Genomic DNA, 10223 nt, shown 5'->3' with positions numbered 1-10223 from the left:
CTAGCTGTGGTCCTGCTGAGAAATCTACCATGTACAAATCATCTTTCCGATACCCTTCAAAGACTAGAGACTTGTCAGATTCCATTAGAACAAGGCAACGATACTTTCCAAATATCACAATCATGTTCAAGTCACAAAGCATTGAGACAGACATTAAGTTGAAACCAAGGGATTCAACAAGCATCACTTTATCCATGTGCTGATCCTTTGAGATTGCAACTCTACCTAGACCCAATACCTTACTTTTACCAGTGTCAGCAAATGTGATGTGGCTCTTGTGAGATGAACGTAAGGTCGAGTCCATCAGAAAACTTCGACCACCAGTCATATGATTAGTGCATCCATTGTCCATAATCAATTCTGAAGCATGTGGTGTCATACCCTATAGTACAGTTAGGGGGATAGGCTTCACCAAGAGTATTGTGAAGCATAAACATTTGATGGACAAGAGGATTATCAAAGCTTAGATCAAGGTTAGGACTGATAGGATGGTTGGCAAGCGATTCAGGAACAAAATACATAGTAAGACCATTTGGGCATTTTATCTTGAGCCCCACAAGATGTTTTAGGTCCCTAGCAATAGCATCAGATGCCTTTGATTTCTGGCTGGAGACCTTTCCCTGCAAAAGAGAGTTAAGTCTTCTTAACCACCCACATTTTCAGGGGTGGCTTCGAAGCGATGAGTCTAAGTGCAGCATATGAGAAATTCGGCTTTGGAGCCCTAGCAAATAGCCTTGTAGGAGGTGAATATACTCATGTGAATAAGCAAAAAAGTTCTTAGTTTATGAACATAGCGGTTTGAAGAAACGTGCGCATATTCATACATATGAGTATGATTGCCCCGCAAAACATTGGCATTAGGGTGACTCGGGTGAGTCCTCTGTCTATATGAAGCCTTTGGGCCATATGAAGCCTTTGGTCTGGAGTTTGTCTTCTTCCCTTGTGGTGTCATGATGACATTCACAGGAAGATTCTCAAGACAACTTTTGGGTACCCAGATCTTCTTCATAGGCGGTCCATTCCTGCAGTTAGTACCAATGTACCTAGCAAACACTTCACCAGTATGATTCTTAAACAATTTATAGTTTGCATCAAAGGATTCATCAATGACAATTGGGTTAGCACAATGGAAGCCAGATAAGGTGGATGGGTCCACTAAAGGTCCCTTTGCAGTAACCCATGTAGTTTTGGGGTACTGCTCAGTCTTCCAGTAAGAACCATCAACATTCATTTTCCTCTCGAACCCAACACCCTCTCTCCTAGGGTTCCGGCTCAGAATCTGCTTTTTGAGGACATCACATAGTGTCTGATGCCCTTTGAGACTTTTGTACATCCCTGTCTCAAGCAATGTCTTCAACCTAGCATTTTCATCAGCAATAGAAGTGGCATCCTCAGCAGAGGGGTTAGTTACCACATCAACAGTTGAAGATATTGCAATAGTAGTAGCAGTAGAACATTCAGCAATAGAAGTAGTGTTATCACGCTCAAGGCATTTTAGACATGGTGGTTCAAATCCTTCCTGAGCGGGACTGATCAGTTGAGCGCGAAGTGACTCGTTTTCTTTTTGAAGATCTTCATGAACTGCTCTCAATTTCTCAAGTTCTTTCTTCCTTTGAAGATAATCATAGGAAAGATTTTCATGAGTTGTTGAGAGCGTTTCATGACGACTTTCAAGTTCCTCATACTTAACATGAAGATTTTTTATGTCTTCAATTAAAGACTGAGATCGGGTCATTTCCGCATCCAACAGGTCATCGCTTTTATCTAACAATTTTTGAATATGTTCCATAGCTTTCTGTTGTTTAGTTGCGATTTTAGCAAGTGTTTTGTAGTTGGGTTTGGATTCACAATCAGAGTCATCTTCACTTGATGTTTGAAAGTAAGCATCACGTGAGTTTACCTTGGCACCACATGCCATGAAGCAGTAGGTGGGAGCGGAGTCGTCCTTGTCATTAGCACCAGTGTTGGTGACGGAGCCCGTCCTTGTCATTAGCACCAACGTTGGTGATTGAGCCATTGTCTTCAATGTTGAAGATGGACTTGGCAACGTAGGCTGTGGCTAGAGCCAGACTTGCAATGCCAGAGTCGGACTCCTCCTCAGACTCCACCTCCGCCTCCTCAGAAGCAGACTCCTCCTCTGAATCCATCTCCTTGCCAACAAAAGCACGAGCCTTGCCAGATGAGCTCTTCTTGTGTGATGAAGACTTGGAAGAAGACTTTGAGGATTTCTTCTTCTTCTTGTCATCAGAATCATATTCCTTGCTCTTCTTCTTGTTGTTGTTTTCATTGTCCCACTGCGGACACTCAGAGATGTAGTGACCAGGTTTCTTGCAGTTGTGGCATGTTCTCTTCTTGTGGTCATGAGTAGAAGCTTCATCATTTCTTGAGTTGGATCGTGAAGATTTTCTGAAGCCTTTCTTGTTAGTGAATTTCTGGAACTTCTTCACAAGCATATCAAGCTCCTTTCCAATGCTTCAGGATCACCAGAACTGCAGTCAGATTCTTCTTCAGATGAGGAAACAACCTTTGCCTTCAAAGCACGAGTTCGGCCATAGTTGGGACCATAGATATCTCTTTTCTCAGATAGCTGAAACTCATGTGTCTTGAGCCTCTCAAGTATTTCAGATGGATCGAGTGTCTTGAAGTCGGGGCGTTCTTGAATCATCAGGGCTAGGGTGTCAAACGAGCTATCAAGTGATCTCAGGAGTGTCTTGACGATTTCATGCTTGGTGATCTCAGTGGCGCCCAGGGCATGAAGCTCATTTGTGATTTCAGTGAGGCGATCAAACGTGAGCGGGACATTCTCATTGTCGTTTCTCTTGAAGCGGTTGAAGAGGTTGCGAAGGACACTAATCCTTTGATCTCTCTGGGTTGAGACACCTTCGTTGACCTTGGAGAGCGAGTCCTAGACTAGCTTCGACGTTTCTAGAGCACTCACACAGCCATATTGTCCTTTTGTTAGATGACCACAGATGATGTTCTTGGCAGTAGAATCTAGTTGAACAAACTTCTTGACATCAGCAGGGGTGACACCTTCACCGGTCTTGGGAACGTTGTTCTTGACGATATACCAGAGGTCGACATCAATGGCTTCAAGATGCATACGCATCTTATTCTTCCAGTAGGGGTAATCAGTGCCATCGAAGACAGGGCACGCAGCGGAGACCTTGATTATCCCTGCAGTCGACATAGCTAAAACTCCAGGTGGTTAAATACAGAACAAGGGAGTACCTCGCTCTAATACCAATTGAAAGTGCTAGTTATCGACTAGAGGGGGGGTGAATAGGCGATTTTTATGAAAGTCTTCAAAACATGGAAGTTTCAAAGACAATCAATAGAAATGAACCTATTAACATGCAGCGGAAGGTAGACTACACTAGACAAACCATAGTCAAGCAAGTAATGAAACAAAAGCACAAAGACTATTAGCAGCTAGGTAGAATGGATCAAGATGGAACAAAGTATGAAACCAAACCACAATAGTCGTCACTCAGTGAAGTCAAACAGATAAGATAAGTAAGCAAGAGACTTCATGAAGACAAACAGTAAATAAGTGATGGAAGAGATAGAACTAGTTGCTCAGTGAAGACAAGGATTTGTTGGACCAGTTCCAGTTGCTGTAACAACTGTACATATGGTTAGGGAGACTGAGATTCAACTCAGAAGACCGTGTCTTCACCTTATTCCCCTTGAGCAAAGAACACCTAGTCCCCGCCCAATCACTCTGGTAAGTCTTCAAGGTAGACTTCCAAACCTTCACAGACTTCATTCGCCGGCAATCCACAATGAGTCTTGGATGCTCAGAATGCGACGCCTTACAGGCTGGAGGATTCACAGTCCTCAAGTGTAACAAGTCTTCAGGTCACGCAGACAGAAAGACTTCAGTGATACCAAACATTCTTTAGGCTCTGGGTGTTTTGGGCTTTGTCCTCGCAAGGATCTCTCTCTCAAATGCTTTGGAGGTGGGTTGCTCTCAAACGACAAAAGTTGTGTACTAACTCTGAGCAGCCACCAATTTATAATGTAGGGGGTGGGCTATTTATAGCCAGGAGGCAACCCGACCTGATTTGTCCGAAATGACCCTGAGTCACTAAGGAACTGACACTTGTTCCAACGGTCAGATTTCAAACAAACACGGCAGCTTGACTTGGGCTACAAGTAAAGCTGACTTATTCGACTCTGGATAAGATTTGCTCGCATTGTCTTCGCTCAAAGACATACGATTTGGTTGAGCATCACTTCAGTCACTTTGACTTTGTTCACTTGGACCCCACTTAACAGTACGGTGGTTCCTATGACCCAACAAAGAAGAAAAGGAAGCTACGAAACAGCTATGTCTTCGTACTCCATAGTCTTCACGTGAATGTCTTCTCAAGTCATAATCTTTATTGTGAATATCTTCACATACCACCATTGTCTTCAATGTCTTCACACATTTTTAGGGGTCATCTCCGGTAGGTAAACCTAATCAATGAGGGACTACTACCTATGTTATCCTGCAATTCTCACAAACACATTAGTCCCTCAACCAGGTTTGTCGTCAATACTCGAAAACCAACTAGGGGCGGCACTAGATGCACTTACACGTCCACAAGGAGGCCTTTGCATGAAGAAAATTTATCCTCGGACGCATCTAGACGAAGTATATTTAGGGGTTGGATAGTGGTCGGAGTAAAATTTATCCTCCCCTATACGCTTTAGGGGATCGGCTAGGTGCGATATAAGGGAGTAAAATCGAATTTATCCACCACTAACGCCGGATAGGGGATCGGTTAGAAATGCCCTAAGCAATGAGCCTCAATGTTGTTCTCCCGCTGTTCGTGGCATATATCACATGCCTAAAAACTGGGGTTTCGGGAATTTATCTCCTTTGCAATCATGCAATACTCTCACTGCTGATTGGTGGACTTGAGCTTGGTGATGACTCTCAGACAGTAGCTATGGTAATCTTTCGTATAGCTGCAATTCTTGCATCAAAATTAATGCTTCCCGACATGCAAAAGCTTCAGTAGTTTCGGGATTCGACCTCCCATATAAAATGACAATCGACGCTTTGAGAAATGTTCATGGTCATCTCTACAAGAAACTCCAACAACACATTTATTCAACATAGATTTTTGAGAATTCCGGCACCAACTATTGCCACTTGAACTGGATGCATGTTGAAGCACTCGAAGATCCTTGCCTCTGGATACTAGGAATAGATCCTCCCACCTCCTCCAAATACCTCGTAATAAATAAGTGAGTAAATAGGGGACTCTGAAACTCGTGCTGATGTATAGCCTTCTGCCTTGCATACCAAATACCCCAAATTATTACCAGTACTTTGATGAACTGCTCCTATCTTAGCGTATTTGACATGTTAAAGAGCCAAAGTTTTGTTTCAAGGGTTTTAGCGCCCGATTAAAGGCACGCGACAACGTCATCTCCGGTAAAGCCCATACTGCCCTTGGCATGTTGCGGTCAAAAAGGGCATGGCGGCACTAGTCAATGTCATCATTTCAAATCTCACAAGTGGCAAACATTCCCTTATGCTAGCACGCATGCTTCTGACCTGTTTGAAGAGATGAACGGCAAGCCGCCACGCAAAGATGCGTAATTTCAAAGGTATCTCCATAATTTCCTTCAGTTTCTTTTGTTTTGTGCAGTGTTTGAATTTTCTGATTCACCATTAAGCCACCCTTATCTCATCTTCTTTGTCTCAATTGTCAAACACATATAATGATGTGTCACGTATGTGTGGCGCATACCTGGTAGCGTACATCGTTAGGAGATATAGAGTAGGTTGTAACCGAATACCTCTTTGTAATCTCTCTCTGTCTTATCTCTTGTTCTCAAAGATGTAATCTCCTTATCTTCCTAGAAGATCTCCAACTACATTGTATGTGCTGTTGCCAGGGAGGTACGCCCCTGATTATATAACACGTAACGCGTCCCTCTCATCGAGGTAAGACGCTTCTGCCTATTCGCACATGGTAATCAAAGCTGCCTCTTCCAAACTCATCTAGGGTTCCAGTAGCAATAGCCTCCATGTCTTCCTACTCCGCCACCTCCCACTCAAGCCTAAACGGCCAGGTAAGCTCTGCTACACAAATTATGTGCTATGGCGGACACAGATCACGCCCCAGCTGAGAGGGGCCGGTCTCTTTGGCTATGCGGACGGCACCATGCAGGAACCAACTAGTCTTATCGTCACCAAGAATAAGGACAGCAAGAAGACTTCTGAGCCCAACCCTCTCCACCCCATCTGGGTCAGGAGGACCAGCAGGTGCTCGGCTTCCTGCTCAGCAACCTTTCCAAAGAGGTGCTCGTCATGGAGACCGCAATCACCACCGCGCACGCGCTCTGGAGGGCGCTGGAGGGTATGTTTTCGTCGCAGTCCTTGAGCGGCGTCAACAACATCCACACCGCCCTCATCAATGCCCAGAAGGGTAATCAATCTGTCGCCGCCTACTTCGCCTCCATGCGTGGCCTCGCCTATGAGCTTGCCTCGGTCGGCAAAGCCATCCAGGATGATGAGCTGATCTCCTACATCATCCATGGGCTAGACATGGACTACCAGCCCCTTGTCTCGTCCCTCGATGCCCGCGTCACGCTCGTCTCCCTCAATGAGCTCTTTGCCATGCTCAGCAACTTCGATCAGCGCGTGGCCCAGTTCCAGAACTTCGGTGGCGGCTTCAAGTCCTCTGCAAACGCGGCCATGCGTGGACGTAGTGGCTCTCCCCACACCACCGCGGTCCTCCTCGTCCAAGGGCAAGCACGGCAGTCCCAGCAACTCCATCAACTCCAGCCCTCGCTCTGGGCGCCCCAACTCCACCAACACCAAGGGACGCCGTGGTGGCTATGGCAAGTCCCTCCCCGATGTTGTCCGTTGTCAGATCCGCGGCAAGCCTGGCCACATGGCCAAGGACTGCTGGTACAGGTTCGATGAGTATGATGCATCTTCTGAAGAGGATGACAAGGTGGTCGTAGCCGCGAAGGGAGCATATGGCGTGGGTACCAACTGGTATCTCGACAGCGGCGCCACCAATCATCTCACGGGCGAGCTGGAGAAAGTGACTCTCTGCGAGAAGTATCATGGGAAGTATCAGATCCACACCACCAGCGGTGCAGGTATGAGGATCCGTCACATAGGTCATTCAGTTTTTCGTACCCCTTCCCGTAAGATCCATCTTCGTAAAATTTTGCATGTTCCTAGTGCCAACAAAAACCTTCTGTCCGTTCATCGCATCACCATTGATAAAATGTTTTCATTGAGTTTCATCCCTTTTTCTTCTTGATCAAGGATCAGGCCACAAGGAAAAATCTCTATCGAGGTAGATGCATTCGAGGACTTTACCCGTTGATTTCAGAGTTTCGAAGATACAATAAACAAGCTTGTGGTGCTATCAAGATTTCGTCCACATGATGGCACAATCGTCTAGGACATGCCTCTTTTTCCTTAGTTGAACGTTTGCTTAGGAAGAATAAGCTCCCGTTTGTTGGTGAGCGTAATGTTGATACTATTTGTGATTCTTGCCAAAGAGCAAAATGTCATCAATTGCCTTATCCCATCTCTACAAGTGTCTCTACTAAACCTTTGCAATTGATATTTTCTGATGTTTGGGGTCCTGCCCCTAGCTCTATTGGGAGACACACATACTATGTTAGCTTCATTGATGACTATAGCAAGTTTTCTTGGATCTATCTTCTTAAGAAAAGATCCAAAGTGTTTCAAGTATTTAAAAACTTCCAAGCACTCGTTGAACGCAAGTTTGATAGCAAAATAATTGATGTCCAATCCGACTGGGGGGATATGAGAAACTCAATTCCTTCTTCCAAACACTTGGCATTTCTCATCATGTGCCATGCCCCCATGCTCACCAACAAAATGGGTCAGTTGAGCGCAAGCATAGGCACATAGTCGAAGTTGGTTTAGCTCTCCTAGCAGGTGCCTCAATGCCACTGAAATTCTGGGATGAGGCCTTCCTCACTGGCGCACACATTATCAACATGCTTCCAAGTCGTGTCATAAACAATGAAATTCCCATCGAAAGACTACTTCATGTCAAACCAGATTATACATCACTTTGTGTCTTTGGGTGTGCATGTTGGCCAAATCTCCGTCCTTACAACACACGCAAACTAATGTTTCGCTCAAAACAGTGTGTTTTTCTTGGGTATAGTGCTCAACACAAGGGGGTGAAGTGTCTTGACGTCTCTACTGGCCGTGTCTACATTTCACGAGATGTGGTATTTTATGAGACCAAGTTTCCCTTCTCTGAACTTCATCCCAATGCCGGTGCATTACTCCGAAAAGAAATTCTTCTTTTATCTCCTAGTCTCACCGGGCTTATGAAGGAAATATGCCCTAGAGGCAATAATAAAGTTATTATTTATTTCCTCATATCATGATAAATGTTTATTATTCATGCTAGAATTGTATTAACTAGAAACATGATACATGTGTGAATACATAGACAAACATATAGTCACTAGTATGCCTCTACTTGACTAGCTCATTAATCAAAGATGGTTATGTTTCCTAACCATAGACATGTGTTGTCATTTGATTAATGAGATCACATCATTAGGAGAATGATGTGATTGACATGACCCATTCTGTTAGCCTAGCACTTGATCGTTTAGTATACTGCTATTGCTTTCTTCATGACTTATACAAAGTTCCTGCAACTATGAGATTATGCAATTCCGTTTTACCGGAGGAACACTTTGTGTGCTACCAAACGTCACAAGATAACTGGGTGATTATAAAGGTGCTCTACAGGTGTCTCCGAAGGTACATGTTGGGTTGGCATAATTCGAGATTAGGTTTTGTCACTCCGATTGTCGGAGAGGTATCTCTGGGCCCTCTCGGTAATACTCATCACCTAAGCCTTGCAAGCATTGTAACTAATGAGTTAGTTATGAGATGATGTATTACGGAACGATAAAGAGACTTGCCGGTAACGAGATTGAACTAGGTATTGGATACCGACGATCAAATCTCGGGCAAGTAACATACCGATGACAAAGGGAACAACGTATGTTGTTATGCGGTTTGACCGATAAAGATCTTCATAGAATATGTAGGAACCAATATGGGCATCCAGGTCCCGCTATTGGTTATTGACCGAGAATGGTTCTAGGTCATGTCTACATAGTTCTCGAACCCGTAGGGTCCGCACGCTTAACGTTATGATGACAGTTTTATTATGAGTTTATAAGTTTTGATGTACCGAAGTTTGTTCGGAGTCCCGGATGTGATCACGTACATGACGAGGAGTCTCGAAATGGTCGAGACATAAAGATTGATATATTGAACGACTATATTCGGACACCGGAAGTGTTCCGGGAGTTTTCGGAGAAAACCGGAGTACCAAAGGGTTACCGGAACCCCCCCCCCCCCGGGAAGTAATGGGCCTTGATGGGCCCTATTGGAGAGAGAGAGGGGCCGGCCAGGGCAAGTGGCGCGCCCCCTCCCCTTGAGTCCGAATAGGACAAGGAAGGGGGGGCGGCGCCCCCCTTGCCTTCCCCCTCTCCCACTCCTTCCTTCCCCCTCCTCCTTGGAATAGGAAAGGGAGGGGGGAAACCTACTTGGAGTAGGTTTCCCCCTCCTAGGGCGCGCCTCCCCTTAGGCCGGCCCCCTCCTCCTCTCCCCCTTTATATACGGGGGCGGGGGGCACCCCATAGACACAGAAGTTGATCTACGGATCGTTCCTAGCCGTGTGTGGTGCCCCCCTCCACCATATTCCACCTCGGTCATATCGTCGCGGAGTTTAGGCGAAGCCCTGTGCCGGTAGAACATCATCATCGTCACCACGCCGTCGTGCTGACGGAACTCATCTCCGGAGCTCGGCTGGATCGGAGGCCGGAGATCGTCATCGAGCTGAACGTGTGCTGAACTCGGAGGCCCCTTACGTTCGGTGCTTGGATCGGTCGGATCGTGAAGACGTACGACTACATCAACCGCGTTGTGCTAACGCTTCCGCTTACGGTCTACGAGGGTACGTGGACGAACACTCTCCCCTCTCGTTGCTATGCCATCACCATGATCTTGCGTGTGCGTAGGAATTTTTTTGAAATTACTATGTTCCCCAACAGTGGTATCAGAGCCTAGGTTTTATGCGTTGATGTTATATGCACGAGTAGAACACAAGTGAGTTGTGGGCGATACAAGTCATACTGCTTACCAGCATGGCATACTTTGGTTCGGCGGTATTGTTGGATGAAGCGGCCCGGAC

At 45.6% G+C, this 10223-nt stretch overlaps 1 pseudogene; it reads left to right on the top strand.

The window, feature by feature from the left end:
• The first annotated feature begins 6502 nt into the window (after positions 1 to 6502).
• On the top strand, positions 6503 to 6641 carry LOC123047849 (uncharacterized; annotated as a pseudogene).
• Positions 6642 to 10223: the final 3582 nt, after the last annotated feature.

The sequence above is a fragment of the Triticum aestivum genome, chromosome 2B (genome assembly GCF_018294505.1).
Source record: "Triticum aestivum cultivar Chinese Spring chromosome 2B, IWGSC CS RefSeq v2.1, whole genome shotgun sequence".
In the NCBI taxonomy this organism is placed as follows: domain Eukaryota; kingdom Viridiplantae; phylum Streptophyta; class Magnoliopsida; order Poales; family Poaceae; genus Triticum; species Triticum aestivum.
This window is presented reverse-complemented; position numbering and strand designations above follow the sequence as displayed.